Raw genomic sequence first — 17,500 nt, forward strand, 5'->3', positions numbered from 1 at the left:
CTTAACTTGAGTTCATCTTTGGTGAACATGTTCGCTGTATCCTAATAGTCGAGGCTTTTATACAACCGCTTGTAAATCGCATCTTGCAGAGTGATAATACGTGGCCTGCTTATATGCAACTGACGGGCATAATTCCTGCCGGGGGGGGGGGATCTGTCACCGGTTGACAGTCATGCACACACATGACAGGAGACTAACTGTGCACAGGACGACCTACAGTTATAGTCACGCTACGCACTAGGGCAGTCTTTTAAACAGGAAACTCTCCCGCCTGTTAATAACAACAATTATAAATTTTTTTTTTGCCCCGAGGGGCGAGTTTATTGGACAGCGCCACTCATCCTGTGAGTGGACACACCACCATAGCAGCGTGTACAACACTCCCCAATAGGAAGAAAACCCGCTGGGTTGTAGTTAACAGTTGTTGAGGTTGTGCAAGGCAGAAGGCATCACAACAGAGCCCCGCCTCTTTCCACCGCCACCCACTGACAGACAGACACCCACAAGGTAAACACCAGTCAACATACCTGTTTACTGCTGGGGGGGCCCCGCGCCCTCCGCCGCTCAGCTAACACCGCCACCGACACAAACAAAACTAACAACACACTTGCCACGCCTAGTATATATATATATATTTATGTATATATATATATATATATATATCTATTTTCCAACGCACACTATGACAAACAGACGTGGCACTCGTATTCACAGTATATCTACTGATACTAGATACTCCCACAAATCATATGGTTTGATTAGCGTTTGGAACAAGTTGTAAGCACACTTCACTAATAATATTGAGTTTATTATTCAAACACACACCCCCACAGCTCCTCACTCGTCCCCCCTGAGGGCGTGACCCGTCCGCCCCTGAGGAACTAGTCACCAAACACACACACACCAGTGGCTTGGTAGGGAGAAAGGGCGCACGTTCTACCCCAGATGAGAATGTCTGGTCTTCTGTTAGGTTATTGATTGTGGAGTCGGCGGGTTGGCTGGGCTGAGGCGTAGTTCCACTCCCCGCCACCAGAGGCGCCCCGTCGCTGCTCCCGTATGTCAATCAATTTCACTATTTCTCCTCCTGTTGTTATGAAGGGGAATGTATCTAAGGGGATTTTTGGTTTATTAAAGGTGTTTGTGTCTTCTCCGTTACTATGGTAAGGTAAAGAGGGAGGGTTTTATTTTTTAAAAGAGTTTTGTTTCGCGGGGTGTTTAAACGGTCGTCATTCGGTGGGGAGCGACGCATGGCACAGCTCAGCTGTTTCTCCCCCACCACACCACTCCCCCCCCCCTACCCTGCCACCAGCGTGACTTTCAATTTCCATTTTCTTATCCCTACTTTCCCCCCGACAATTTGTGGCTCGGGTAAAAATAACAGATCACCTAGAAACATCAAGAAAGATCTCATTTGACTTTCCACGACGTAAGGAACGAGGTTGAGTGAAGTCAAATGAGAACCTCCCGCCAATTTTCCCAACTTTCCCGCTGTCACCGCCATGCATGTCCCTCCCCCACCCACCTTAGACCATGCTCGACCCCCAACCCCAGGAGTGACTCCACGCCTTGCAAGATCCTCCCTGCTTGCCCCAAGCATAACAAACTCCATGATTATGCTGCATGGCCTGACCCCCACGCCATGCATGAACCGACTCTTCGCCCTGCTAGCCAATCACCACTGCCATGTTGGCCGCGAATTTGTCCATCAACGCATTTCATCGCGTAAATATTTAGTATTAATGTCTACTCAAGCTTCCCAATTGTCAAAATTGATTGCGAGCGGCTGCTTGATGATGAGTCAGGTAACTGCGTGTTTGGCCTTGCCAGTGGAGGTACAGTTGATTGCTGTTTGACACAAACCAGGCGGACACATATTAACATGTGACAAAGACCACATGGGCACAGACACATGACACACACCACACGGACACACACACACAATGACACATACCACACGGACAAACACACATGACACAGATCATACGGACACACACACACACACACACACACACACACACACACACACACACACACACACACACACACAGTTGATTGACAGTTGAGAGGCGGGACCAAAGAGCCAAAGCTTAACCCCCGCAAGCACAAATAGGTGACTACACACACACACACACACACACACACACACACAAACACCTTCATCAGGAATCTGTACACCTGTTGATTGACGGTTGAGAGGCGGGACCAAAGAGCCAGAGCTCAACCCCCGCAAACACAACTAGGTGAGTACACACACACACACACACACACACACACACACACACACACACACACACACACACACACACACACACACACACACACACACACACATGACACAGGCCACGCGGACACATAAACAAACTGATGGTGTCTGCTCTCGAACCAAGGTCATCCCCATGGACACTCCATCGTGTTGCTGCTCTCTCCGCAACCACTGTCATTGGGATTATAATCCCCTAATCCACTGGGGGTCTGCAGTCGTAAAGTACGTTCTCACTTCACAATTCAGGAGTCTGGGTTCGATCCCCAGGTGCGACAGAAATGGCTAGGCATGTTTTCTTTCGCCTGGTGCCTCTGTTCACCTAACAGTAAATAGGTATCTGGGAGTTAGTCAACTGTTGTAGGGTTGCATTCTGGGCAAAACATCCCCGACAAAACGAATTAATTAAAACGGTGTGGAACTGCTTCCTGGGGTGTGGAACTGCTTCCTGGGGGTGTGGTACTGCTTCCTGGGGTGTGGAACTGCTTCCTGGGTGTGTGGAACTGCTTCCTGGGGGTGTGGAACTGCTTCCTGGGTGTGGAACTGCTTCCTGGGGTGTGGAACTGTTTTCTGGGGTGTGGAACTGTTTCCTGGGGGTGTGGTACTGCTTCCTGGGGTGTGGAACTGCTTCCTGGGTGTGTGGAACTGCTTCCTGGGGGTGTGGAACTGCTTCCTGGGTGTGGAACTGCTTCCTGGGGTGTGGAACTGTTTTCTGGGGTGTGGAACTGTTTCCTGGGTGTATGGAACTGCTTCCTGGGGTGTGGAACTGCTTCCTGGGTGTGTGGAACTGCTTCCTGGGGTATGGAACTGCTTTCTGGGTGTGTGGAACTGCTTCCTAGGGGTGTGGAACTGCTTCCTGGGGGTGTGGAACTGCTTCCTGGGGTGTGGAACTGCTTCCTGGGTGTGGAACTGCTTTCTGGGTGTGTGGAACTGCTTCCTGGGGTGTGGAACTGCTTCCTGGGGTGTGGAACTGCTTCCTGGGTGTGTGTGGAACTGCTTCCTGGATGTGTGGAACTGCTTCCTGGGCTGTGGAACTGCTTCCTGGGTGTGTGGAACTGCTTCCTGGGGTATGGAACTGCTTTCTGGGTGTGTGGAACTGCTTCCTGGGGGTGTGGAACTGCTTCCTGGGGGTGTGGAACTGCTTCCTGGGGTGTGGAACTGCTTCCTAGGTGTGGAACTGCTTTCTGGGTGTGTGGAACTGCTTCCTGGGGTGTGGAACTGCTTCCTGGGGTGTGGAACTGCTTCCTGGGTGTGTGGAACTGCTTTCTGGGTGTGTGGAACTGCTTCCTGGGGTGTGAAACTGCTTCCTGGGGTGTGGAACTGCTTTCTGGGTGTGTGGAACTGCTTCCTGGGGGTGTGGAACTGCTTCCTGGGGTGTGAAACTGCTTCCTGGGGTGTGGAACTGCTTCCTGGGGTGTGGAACTGCTTCCTGGAGTGTGGAACTGCTTCCTGGGGTGTGGAACTTCTTCCTGGAGTGTGGAACTGCTTCCTGGGGTGTGGAACTGCTTCCTGGGGTGTGGAACTGTTTTCTGGGGTGTGGAACTGTTTCCTGGGGGTGTGGTACTGCTTCCTGGGGTGTGGAACTGCTTCCTGGGTATGTGGAACTGCTTCCTGGGTGTGGAACTGCTTCCTGGGGTGTGGAACTGCTTCCTGGGTGTGTGGAACTGCTTCCTGGGGTGTGGAACTGCTTCCTGGGGTGTGGAACTGCTTCCTGGGTGTGTGGAACTGCTTCCTGGGGGGTGGAACTGCTTTCTGGGTGTGTGGAACTGCCTCCTGGGGTGTGGAACTGCTTCCTGGGGTGTGGAACTGCTTCCTGGGGCGTGGAACTGCTTTCTGGGTGTGTGGAACTGCCTCCTGGGGTGTGGAACTGCTTCCTGGGGTGTGGAACTGCTTCCTGGGGTGTGGAACTGCTTCCTAGGGGTGTGGAACTGTTTCCTGGGTTGTGTGGAACTGCCTCCTGGGGGGTGGAACTGCTTTCTGGGTGTGTGGAACTGCCTCCTGGGGTGTGGAACTGCTTCCTGGGGTGTGGAACTGCTTCCTGGGGTGTGGAACTGGGTAGTCAGAAGCGTCCCTTCCTTACCACCGCACTGCTAAACCCCATACTTCATCCTCCTTCTACTAATCCAAAAACTAGATTGGTATACTTTGTCTACGTGTAAACTTCATATAGTTTACCAAACACCTAGCTTCTGTGTTCATCAGCCAACATCATCCCAACCTGACTTGAAGAGGTATGAGGTCATTCAATTATTTAAATTAAGTAGGTTGTTAATAGTAAGCTCGGCAAGCTATTTAAGGATTATGAAATCCTTATTATAAACAGCAGGAGGATGAAGAGGTGGGAAGGAAGAAGGAAGAGGAGGAGGAGGAGAAGGATGATGATGAGGAGGAGGAGGATTCTGTGCACACAGCTGGGAACCTGAAAGGATAGTAGTTACTGGATAGTATTTTAGGGAAATAGGTTCAAATGAGCTGTGGGAGGATGAGTTGTGGGAGGATGAGTTGTGGGAGGATGAGTTGTGGGAGGATGAGTTGTGGGAGGATGAGTTGTGGGAGGATGAGTTGTGGGAGGATGAGTTGTGGGAGGATGAGTTGTGGGAGGATGAGTTGTGGGAGGATGAGTTGTGGGAGGATGAGTTGTGGGAGGATGAGCTGTGGAAGAATGAGTTGTGGGAGGATGAGTTGTGGGAGGATGAGTTGTGGGAGGATGAGTTGTGGGAGGATGAGTTGTGGAAGGATAAGTTGTGGGAGGATGAGTTGTGGGAGGATGAGTTGTGGAAGGATGAGTTGTGGAAGGATGAGTTGTGGGAGGATGAGTTGTGGGAGGATGAGTTGTGGGAGGATGAGTTGTGAGAGGATGAGCTCCTAACTGCAAAAGAAGAATTAGTATCTGTGCCTCCCTCTCTCCCTTCCTATCAAAGTTTAAACAGTAAGTGAATGTATATTATTAAACTAACTTACACAAGCATCATATTCCACCTAACTGCGCGTCGCTCTATCTCAATCTGAGGCCAGTGCGTGGGTAGTTCATTAACGACAATGTCCGTGAATGTGTATTTGCGTGTGATAGCGTCTATTTACCGGGATGCACGCACATTAAGTATATTTGCAATAGTCAGGTTTCAGCTCCTAAGACCCGATTTCTCAACTATCGGCCAGCTACAGCTACTCAACTACCGGTCAGTTATTTGTTTAATTCATAAGATGAGGACATTTAGCATTTTATTTCAGTGTTATTTCCTATGTGTTCTTATCAACGTGTGTTTTTGAATATTGAGTTCCAGCTCCTGGGCCCTCAAAAACATTCTTATCGTGCTGATGACCAGACCACACACTAGAATGTGAAGGGACGACGACGTTTCGGTCCGTCCTGGACCATTCTCAAGTCGATTCTGAATGTCGATTCTTATCATGACCTCGGGAGCCGGTCGGCCGAGCGGACAGCACGCTGGACTTGTGATCCTGTGATCCTGGATTCGATCCCAGGCGCTGGCGAGAAACAATGAGCTTCTTTCACCCTATGCCCCTGTTACCTAGCAGTAAAATAGGTACCTGGGTGTTAGTCAGCTGTCACGGGCTGCTTCCTGGGGGTGGAGGCCTGGTCGAGGACCGGGCCGCGGGGACACTAAAGCCCCGAAATCATCTCAAGATAAGATATCTCAAGATAACTTATCATGCTCATTCCATGGCCTGATTACTCGTACACTCATGGAATGCTTCTCTTTGATTCATCATCGACCTTTCCAGCTTCCATCTGTGTCCTCCAGTCCTGTTCGCCTCCTTGCTTAATTGTCGCCCCTTGTCCACTTTCTCTCTGGTTACCTTTTGCGTCGTGATCAGGTCTCCTCTGGGGTGTTCTCTCCCCCAGTGTGGTAAGGTTCAGGTTTCATCTCTGGGTAGATGAGACCTGAACCTTCGCAGATGCTATGAAGCCAGGGGGCCAGATTCACGAAGCAGTTACGCAAGTACTTACGAACGTACACATCTTTCCTCAATCTTTGACGGCTTTGGTTACATTTATTAAACAGTTTACAAGCATGAAAACTTGCCAATCAACTGTTGTTATTGTTATAAACAGCCTCCTGGTGCTTCAGAGCTCATTAACTGTTTAATAATTGGAAACAAAGCCGCCAAAGATTGTGGAAAGATGTACAGGTTCGTAAGTGCTTGCGTAACTGCTTCGTGAATCTGGCCCCTGGCCCCAGGTTCCCAGAGCCTGGCCTAGTGTGCCAACTGTCTTAATTCGGGCACCAACCTCGTGGTGACCCTCTGTTTATACAGTATATCATATATATCATATATCATATATACAGTATATCATATATATCATATATCATATATACAGTATATCATATATTTCTCCTTAAGCAGGTATTGTTGTTGTTGTTAAAGATTCGCTACTTGGAACAAAGTTCCAAGTAGCACGGGCTATGGTGAGCCCGTAAGCAGGTATTGGTTCCATGCTGGTGCCTCAAGTAGGCAGCTTTTGTGTATTAAGGACGATTCCTTAATCAACATTGTGTACTGACCTAGTTGTACTGACCTACTTGTGCTTGCGAGGGTTGAGCTCTGGCTCTTTGGTCCCGCCTATCAACTGTCAAGCAACTGATGTACAGGTTCTTGAGTCTACTGGGCTCTATCTTATCTACACTTGAAACTGTGTATGGAGTCAGCCTCCACCACATCACTGCCTAATGTATTCCATTTGTTAACTACTCTGACACTGAAAAAGTTCTTTCTAACGTCCCTGTGGCTCATTTGGGTACTCAGTTTCCACCTATGTTCCTTTGTTCGCTAACCACCCGTGTTAAACAGTTTATCTTTATCTACCCTGTTCATTCCTCTGAGAATTTTGTAGGTAGTGATCATGTCTCCCCTTACTCTTCTGTCTTCTAGTTTCGTGAGGTGCATTTCACGCAGTCATTCCTCGTAATTCATGCCTCTTAGTTCTGGGACTAGCCTAGGTGGCATACCTTTAAACTTTTTCCAGTTTCGTCTTGTGTTTGACATGGTACGGGCTCCATGCTGGGGCCGCATACTCCAGGTGACCTCTTACATATGTGGAGTACAAGATTCTAAATGATTCCTTATACAGGTTCCTGAAGGCTGTTCTGATGTTAGCCAGCCTTGTATACGCCGCAGATGTTATTCTTTTTATGTGGGCTTCAGGAGACAGGTTTGGTGTGATATCAACTCCTAGAATTTTCTCTTTAGGGTTGAACTTCTCTTTAGTAGCCATTTGTTGGACCATTCAATCAGTTTGTGTAGGGCATCTTGTAGCCTCATTCCTCCGTCTTATTCCTCCTCATAATTTTTGCATCATCAGCTAACAATGAGAGGAACGATTTTATACCCTCTGGGAGATCATTTACATATATCAGAAACAGTATAGGTCCAAGGACTGAACCCTGCGGGACTCCACTGGTGACGCCTCGCCAATCTGAGGCCTCACCCCTCACAGTGACTCCCCTGTCTTCTGTTGCTTAAGTTTAAGTACTTCCTTATCCAATGGAGTACCTTCCCTTTCTCTTCTGCCTGCATCTCCACCTTTTGCACTAGCCTCTTGTGTGGTAGTGTGTCAAAGGCTTTCTGGCAATCCAAAAATATGCAGTCTGCCCACCTCTCTCATTCCAAGTGTGTGTGTGTGTGTGTGTGTGTGTGTGTGTGTGTGTGTGTGTGTGTGTGTGTGTGTGTGTGTGTGTGTGTGTGTGTGTGTGTGTGCGTGCGTGCGTGCGTGCGTGCGTGTGTGCGTGCGTGCGTGCGTGCGTGTTAGAGGGAGGTGGCGTGGAGGTTATGACCCCAGCAATGCACGGAGGTCTATATTAACATGTTGGCATAATGGGATTTTGACCTCTCCCTTCCGAACTCTCTGCCTAATGACCGTTACAGGTTACAACGACCTGTTAATGACTCAACTGCCGCCACGGTACAATGCACTTTGCCTTTTTGATAGTTTAGAATTGTGTTGCCATACTTTGTACCAGGGATGTAATCTGGTAATGCTGAGAGAGAGAGAGAGAGAGAGAGAGAGAGAGAGAGAGAGAGAGAGAGAGAGAGAGAGAGAGAGAGAGAGAGAGAGAGAGAGAGAGAGAGAGAGAGGGAGAGGGAGAGGGAGAGGGAGAGGGAGAGGGAGAGAGAGAGAGAGAGAGAGAGAGAGAGAGAGAGAGAGAGAGAGAGAGAGAGAGAGAGAGAGAGAGAGAGAGAGAGAGAGAGAGAGAGAGAGAGAGAGAAAGAGAGAGAGAGAGAGAGAGAGAGAGAGAGAGAGAGAGAAGGGAGAGGCCATGGGGCAGCACAGAGGGAGACAGCAGGACAAACAAGAAAATTAAATATGGCATATTGGAGCAGCAGTTCATACACTCAGGGGACGTGACCTAATATTCTCACGCCTGGCCGCATTGTAGGCGGGTGAGTGGTTGGCGACAGGTGTGTGGTACAGGTGTGTGTGTGTGGGGGGCAGCAGGTGTTGCAGTCTGCTGAGGCTGATGCGGGCTCCAGCTCCCGGGCCTGTGACTTAACTCTCAATCGACTGGTGAAGTCCATCATCATGTTACCTATATTTGATTCCTTAGCTTGTTCAAGTACGTTTATTGAGACAATAAAGTACATCTCAAAGGGATAGAGTAGCTTAGGCTATTTCTACCTTTTATCCTTAGCTTGTTTCACTTCCTCCCCCCTATATATAACCCCCCTAGTCCTCCCCCCCTATATATAACCCCCCTAGTCCTCCCCCCCCTATATATAACCCCCCTAGTCCTCCCCCATTTTAAACAGCCGTTGTCCACCCCCACAACACTAAGAAATACTTTGTGGGGTCGCGATTACATCTCCTTATTGTGCAGTGCTCTTTCACGGCGATAAGAGCGAAGTTTGTAGTCTTTCCTTGTAGCTCTTGCCTGTAAGTTCCGGGACTAGTCTGTCTGATAATATTTGGACTTGCCAAATATTTTTGTGGGCTTGGTTAAGTAGAACCTCTGTTTAACCTTTCGTCTTTGAGACGCTTCAGTCTCTCTGTTTTGTTCCCAACTACTTGGACTGGACGGTAGAGCGACGGTCTCGCTTCATGCAGGTCGGCGTTCAATCCCCGACCGTCAAATTTGTTAGGCACCATTCCTTTCTTCCCGTCCCATCCCAAATCCAAGGGCTACATAGTCGTAATATCTTGGCGCTATCTTCTGATAGTTCCCTTCCCTTCTCACAAGCCTCCTGCAGTGCATTCTACAAGCAGAGCATTTCTGTGGTCTTGAAACATGTTGTTCGCTTCTTAGTTGAAGTAGGGATGATAGATTGCACTCCGGGCTATGGGGGTGTGGGAGTGGGGATGGTGTGGAGGGAGGCAGGTGTGTGGGAGGCAGGTGTGGTGACCAGCATCACTCAGGAAGCATTAAGACAGCCATCTTGTGCGCCTAATCACCTCCATCCTCCTCCAATGACAGTACGTATAGCAGCCATTTAGTGATTTATCTAGTTTATATCTCGTTCTTCTCCGACACCGAAGAAAGCAGAAGATCAATCTACTGACACCTGTAACTCCTCATGGGTGACGTCTGCTCCGTGGAGTGTTTGCAGTTCTTTTCCCTGTAGCATAATCTTCCTTCTGAAGCTCGTCATTGTTTTATTTAAATTCGCATATTCCCTTTCTGACTCCTTCCTCTTGAATAAAACTGCATTAACATTTAATCAACACAGACCATATTAACCAATCAGCGAAAGAAACACTTCATAAACTCAAGGAACTCAACTAGTCAGGGGCGAGGGAGAGCAGGCTCCCAGGTGCTCCTGGGAGTACTTAGCAATACCTGGGAGTACTTAGCAATACCTGGGAGTACTTAGCAATACCTGGGAGTACTTAGCTCCTGGGAGTACTTAGCGAGGGCCTATGAGTACGGGCCGGTCTGTCAGCCTGAGTCACAGGAGCTCTTAGAAGATATTTGTAATTATTATTTTGAGCTGATTGATAATAGAGCTTATTTCTAATTATTATTATTACTTCCTGTGCTCGGCGTGTTGGGCCGAGCTTTGCTGATGCTGCGCTCGGTACAACTGTGTGTGTGTGTGCTTATCTAGTTGTGCTTGCGAGGGGTTGAGCTCTGGCTCTTTGGTCCCGCCTCTCAACTGTCAATCAACTGGAGCCAAATTCACGAAGCAGTTACGCAAATACTTACGAACCTGTGCATCTTTTTCTTAATCTTGGCGGCTTTGTTTACAATTATTAAAGAGTTAATGAGCTCCGAAGCACCAGGAGGCTGTTTATAACAATAACAATTGTTAATTGGGAAGTTTTCATGCTTGCAAACTGTTTATTAAATGTAAACAAAGCCGTCAAATATTGAGGAAATATGTACACGTTCGTAAGTACTTGCGTAACTGCTTCGTGAATCTGGGCCCAGGTGTACAGGTTCCTGAGCCTACTGGCCTCTATCATATCTACATTTGAAACTGTGTATGAAGTCAGCCTCCATTACATCACTGCCTAATGCATTCCATTTGTTAACTACTCTGACACTGAAAAATTCTTTCTAACGTCTCTGTGACTCAATTGGGTACTCAGCTTCCACCTGTGTCCCATTGTTCGTGTTCCACCCGTGCTAAATAGCTTGTCTTTGTCAACCCTACCAATTCGCCAAATTTGTAGGTGGTGATCATGTCTCCCCTTGCTCTTCTGTCTTCCAGGGACGTAAGGTCTGTATTCACCTAGTTGTGTTCGCGGGGGTTGAGCTTTGCTCTTTCGGCCCGCCTCTCAACTGTCAATCAACTGTTTACTAACTACTTTTTTTTCTACACCACACACACCCCAGGAAGCACACAGGAAGCAGCCCGTGACAGCTGACTAACTCCCAGGTACCTATTTACTGCTAGGTAACAGGGGCATTCAGGGTGAAAGAAACTTTGCCCATTTGTTTCTGCCTGGTGCGGGAATCGAACCCGCGCCACAGAATTACGAGTCCTGCGCGCTATCCACCAGGCTACCAGACCCTAGTGTGTGTAGTAGTAGCCAATGTTGATCTTGTAGCATCGTTTTCGCTATAATTAATAATAATTAACACAAGAATCATATGTCTTGTCAACTACATATGTAACATCGGTCGATGTTGTTGTAGAATGATTAGGTTGTGGGCAGGAATTGGAGTACCAAACGTCCACTGCTTTTTCTTACTTTTATTATAAATATATATATATCTTCTATCTTCTACACGGGCCACGAACTAGCTTGTAGAGTGTGTAAGGGAGCGCGTGTAGACGCTCTGATGCCCGGGGTGTGTCTGAGGTCTGAGGGCTGCAGCAGAGTAGATTGCATTCAAATCTGCTGACACGTTGTTGATACTTATTAAGTTGTTTAGCTTAAGAGGGTATTAGGTCACCCTATGTGTATGTCCATGGGCGACTAACTGGCGTCCAACACCGCTCGGCACGCTATCATCGGCGTCCTCGGCGATCTGCTTGAAAAATTTGAAAACCCTTGGGCGTGTACCTAACTAACGTTATATACAGTGATTTACCTATAGTGGCCGTAAACAAACAAGTTTTGAGACGTCCAACACATAGCGCTCGTACACCGCCATTAAAACCACCACCAACCCCACTACTACCACCCATTAGCAACAACCAGCACCACACTACCACCACCATCACCCCTCACCCATTACCATTAACCAAATACCCAGATTCTGAGCGAATAAATGACTTCATGCCTCTCCGTGGTGGACCATAAAGCGATCGGTTGCACAGGGCGTGAATACCGACCCGAATGGTGGCAGCCGGATATATACCAAGAGAAGGAGGCAATGCGCATTCACACGCTCCCTGCAGACGCAAATAATCTTATATATATATATACTTTACTGTCGCACGAAATATTTTACTCCTTCCTGTGCGAAGCTTCCACCTCAAGCAGAACGAATTCTGGCTGATTTGTTTGGTGTTCATGAATGATTGTTTCTATCAATACACAATGTAATCTAGTGATTGTTTCTATCAATACACAATGTAATCTAGTGATTGTTTCTATCAATACACAATGTAATCTGGTGATTGTTTCTATCAATACACAATGTAATCTGGTGATTGTTTCTATCAATACGCAATGTAATCTGGTGATTGTTTCTATCAATACACAATGTAATCTAGTGATTGTTTCTATCAATACACAATGTAATCTAGTGATTGTTTCTATCAATACACAATGTAATCTGGTGATTGTTTCTATCAAATACACAATGTAATCTAGTGATTGTTTCTATCAATACACAATGTAATCTAGTGATTGTTTCTATCAATACACAATGTAATCTGGTGATTGTTTCTATCAATACACAATGTAATCTGGTGATTGTTTCTATCAATACACAATGTAATCTAGTGATTGTTTCTATCAATACAATGTAATCTAGTGATTGTTTCTATCAAATACACAATGTAATCTAGTGATTGTTTCTATCAATACACAATGTAATCTAGTGATTGTTTCTATCAATACACAATGTAATCTGGTGATTGTTTCTATCAATACACAATGTAATCTAGTGATTGTTTCTATCAATACACAATGTAATCTAGTGATTGTTTCTATCAATACACAATGTAATCTAGTGATTGTTTCTATCAATACACAATGTAATCTGGTGATTGTTTCTATCAATACACAATGTAATCTAGTGATTGTTTCTATCAATACACAATGTAATCTAGTGATTGTTTCTATCAATACACAATGTAATCTGGTGATTGTTTCTATCAATACACAATGTAATCTAGTGATTGTTTCTATCAATACACAATGTAATCTAGTGATTGTTTCTATCAATACACAATGTAATCTGGTGATTGTTTCTATCAATACACAATGCAATCTGTTATTTGAAAGTTGCCAACGTTTTAAAAACGTAAAACAGGTGTAGGTTACATTGTGCGTTAGCTAAGGGGCCATGAACGTTATTAATATGCTTGCGTTGACGGCCTTGCTTCATGCAGGTCGGCGTTCAATCCCCGACCGTCCAAGTGGTTTGACACCATTCCTTTCCTCCCCTGTCCCACCCCTAACCCTTATCCTGACCCCTTCCCAGTGCTATATAGTCGTAATGGCTTGGCGCTTTCCCTCCCCTAATAGTTCCCTTCCCTTCCAATTAACCAACAGTTCCAGTAATCCGTATATACAATGATATCCAAGTAAGGGGTGCCTGCATATTATGATGACCCCATTAAGCGGTGTTTCTCTTAAGAGAAGTTGTTGTTGTTAAAGATTCGCTACCTGGAACAAAGTTCCAAGTAGCACGGGCTATGGTGAGCCCGTAGTGCCTTCTTAAGAGAAGCCTCGCCGAGGCATAGTGTCAGTCAGTAAGGGCGAGAGGTCATTACCATGTCACTGATTTTCACCCCAAGAGCACGGCCGCAGATGTAAGGCTTCGTTGTCCTGTAGTCCCAAGATCATCAGCCAAGTTTAGAAAGTGCATTATAGTGTTATAATTGTATGTTAATCCACTGTGCCTTCTAGCATCAGGCACAGTGTATAACATGACACATGGTGTATAACATTACACGCTGTGTATATTATCACCCATGGCATACATTACCTCACCTGGTATACATCATACATTGTGCACAACGCCACACATACAGTATACATAAGATATTGCGTATATCAAACATTGTTTACATGACACACACAGTGTACTGTATAAACACACAGTGTATAACACCACACACGGTGGTAGGGGGGAGGAGGAGTGGTTGGGGAGCCAGTTGATCTTCGCGACTACACTAAGGTAGAAGACGAATATGATTTACTAATGGTCTCTAATGAAACATTGGTCTCTAATGGTCTGAACAAATCCACAAGGGCCGTGACGAGGATTCGAACCTGCGTCCGGGAGCATTCCAGACACTGCCTTAATCGACTGAGTGTCTGGGATGCTCCCGGACGCAGGTTCGAATCCTCGTCACGGCCCTTGTGGATTTGTTCATTTGATGCATCACGTTAGTGTGATCTCTGTGTGCTCTAATGGTCTCTAATGAAGCATTGGTCTCTAATGGTCTCTAATGAAGAATTGGTCTCTAATACTCTGCAGTTAATCATCACGTCTATTGGATAGTAAGCTAGCAAGGTTTAGACACATTGCATTAGAATTTCTTCGTCTGGAGCCAAGCTGTGATTTTGAGCAAATGTACATTTTCACAGTTTCAGAGTGTGAAGTCTAGCGTTTATTTAAGAGAATTGTATTGTATTGTATATTTATTGTATTGTATATAAATATACTAAATTGTATATTTAATTCCTAGTGTTTATTTATTATTAACGCGCTGTTCTGGTGTGTTTCTGCACTAATAGTTTGTCTTTATTGTTGTGACGGAACAGTTGCTTATTCCTTAAGTCACGCTACAGAATTACCCGACTAGTATTTTCAGCTCTTTAGCAGATCTATCTTGAGGTTATCTTGAGATGATTTCGGGGCTTTTAGTGTCCCCGCGGCCCGGGTCCTCGACCAGGCCTCAAGCAGCCCGTGACAGCTGACTAACACCCAGGTACCTATTTTACTGCTAGGTAACAGGGGCATAAGGTGAAGGAAACTGCCCATTGTTTCTCGTCGGCGCCTGGGCTCGAACCCAGGTCCACAGGATCACAAGTCCAGCGTGCTGTCCGCTCGGCCGACCGGCTCCCGTGTATATATTTCTCAGTACCTACATTAATACTCTGTTCATTACGATGTTGTATGACAGTGTATGATATTGTTAGCACTGTCATTATTACTAGTGTTCGTTACACTTATTTCGGTGAGTAGTGCACAAGATTCTACGGGCTCACCATAGCCCGTGCTGCTTGGAACTTTGTTCCAGGTAGCGAATCTTTAACAACAACAACAACGAGTAGTGCACAGTGATATAATACGCGATGAGTCGTATTAATGTGCTACTTATTTCGTATTTGAATGCGTCGAGATTCTGCCACCATTGCTCGTGAGAACGAACACAGATGAGTCACTTACTGAACGGTTATGAAACTCTCAACAGGAGAGAATGGATTACGATACGGTGTTCAGAAGGGGAAAAAAAAACATTACTATCTAACTTACAGGTTTGTAATTTGATTAATTGTGGATACTTAATGATGCAAGCTGAACAATTTCTCGCATCAACTGAATAAAGATTCCAAAATACAGAAGATTTGTGGACGGGAAATTGTACAGCATGAGAATGTAAGCATCACTGCCATGACAGTGAATAAAATCAAGTACATTGCCAGCCCACTGTTGCATCATGGGCGTTGAGGAAGCAACCCTTCCCCCAGCTTGCCTAGGGAGCCGGTCGGCCGAGCGGACAGCACGCTGGACTTGTAATCCTGTGGTTTCCGGGGTCGATCCCGGGCGCCGGTGAGAAACAATGGGCAGAGTTTCTGCCACCCTATGCCCCTGTTACCTAGTAGTAAAATAGGTATCTGGGTGTTAGTCAGCTGTCACGAGCTGCTTCCTGGGGGTGGAGGCCTGGTCGAGGACCGGGCCGCGGGGACACTAAAGCCCCGAAATCATCTCAAGATAACCTCAAGATAACCAGCTTGCTTTACGCGACAGCTACATGCCTTTATTATCCCCCCCCCCCCCCCCCCAGCAGCCACCGCCATGACAGGAAGCGATTTGGCACAAGTCTTTTATTTCCTATCGTGATTCTTGTTCGTATTCTCTTATCAGTGAGATAGAGGTTAGTTTTGTAATTATGCACCTCATACCCGTCCCGTGGGCGGTGGTGGATAGGGTTATTTGGATAGAGGGTCAGACTGGATTACCTGGATAGGGAACTGGTGCGATAAGGAAGCTTCTTTCTTCTGTTCTCCTGAGGTAAACATGTGAAAGATGCCAGCAATACCTTCCTTATCCATCTCCATTCTTCTTGATAACAAAACAGGCTGGTGTCATTAGTTCTAGAGTCCTGTAATTAGTTCTAGAGTCCTAGAGTTCTAGAGTAATTAGTTCTAGAGTCCTGTAAAGCCCTTTAGGCTTCTGGGACAACGTCTTGGGGTCAGGAGTCTGGGCATCATGCCAATTGGCACTATTGATTAGGGTTACGGACAGACCGACTTGAGAATGGTCCAGGACGGACCGAAACGTCGTCGCCGTCCCTTCACCTTTCTAGTGTGTGGTCTGGTCATACATACTTTAGCCATGTTATTGTGACTCGTCGCCTGCATCGTTCCCTCTGCTCCAATTAGCCTGAGAGACCACCTTAATTATTATTTTAAGTAGATGTCCTATTTAGTTAAGGTAGAAACATCTCAAGATGAAAGTAAATTTTATTTGTACCTATAACGCACTCACAATCCTACAGTCTTACGATACTTGACTACTCAAAGGCCAGCCAAGAAATGGGTTAATTACCAATGGTACTAACGACTGTGTATCGTGAAAGCCCAGGTACAGTGCCTAAGCTGCGAGTGAATGCTTTCCTTATTACGGACGACCCACTGTTACGCACGAACGCACGCATGCACGCACTGCTCGTCACATATCGCTGGCAAGCCAGTCAAGGATTTTATTTTGAGTTTCATTAAAAGTTAATCCATATTTTGTCTTTATCCCTGGAGCTTTTTGAGAATATCGTTAGTGGATGTACGGTATGTGAGTCTTTCACTATATCGAATACTGAGCTGTTGTAAGATGGTGACGATAATGAAGATGGTGATGACGATAATGATGATGATGTCGTTAATGATAATGAATGTGGTGGTGGTGATAGTGATAACAATGACGCTGATTATGAGACGAAGGACACGAGCGAGAGAGAGAGAGAGAGAGAGAGAGAGAGAGAGAGAGAGAGAGAGAGAGAGAGAGAGAGAGAGAGAGAGAGAGAGAGAGAGAGAGAGAGAGAGAGAGAGAGAGAGAAACAAAGACAGAGACAGAGACATAAACATACAACAACAACAAACATAATAACACAACACACAACATCCACACACACACACACACACACACACACACACACACACACACACACACACACACACACACACACACACACACACACACACACACACATTCAAACACATGTTCTCTCGAATCCCCGAAAAAAAAGCAAGATAAAAAAACCCACAGAACACCCTCAGACGGTACTCAAGGCGTCAGAACCAAAGACTGAGATCCTCAGAGGAGCAGCGGCAGATAATTCGCCCGCTATGCTTGGAGAAGAACGACTAACACAACGTTCACCTCAAGGCTTCAAGGGGGGAAAGAACGGACGCTCGTCAAGAATGTTCTTGAT

General features: G+C 46.3%; 1 protein-coding gene across 24 annotated transcripts in view; it reads right to left on the reverse strand.

The window, feature by feature from the left end:
* The window catches only part of LOC123765573 (serine/arginine repetitive matrix protein 1), a 779,721-nt gene that overhangs the window by 375,808 nt on the left and 386,413 nt on the right, over positions 1 to 17,500 (reverse strand). For 3 of the 24 annotated variants that reach the window (XM_069333919.1, XM_069333913.1, XM_069333914.1), the window contains exon 1: positions 528 to 974. The exons of 20 other annotated variants lie outside the window; for them this stretch is intronic. The gene's annotated coding sequence lies outside the window, so the exon portion shown is untranslated. Of the gene's footprint in view, positions 1 to 527; positions 976 to 17,500 lie in introns of those variants that run through there. One more of the 24 variants, XM_069333908.1, reaches the window with a different exon arrangement.

The sequence above is a fragment of the Procambarus clarkii genome, chromosome 30 (assembly GCF_040958095.1).
Source record: "Procambarus clarkii isolate CNS0578487 chromosome 30, FALCON_Pclarkii_2.0, whole genome shotgun sequence".
Lineage (NCBI taxonomy): Eukaryota > Metazoa > Arthropoda > Malacostraca > Decapoda > Cambaridae > Procambarus > Procambarus clarkii.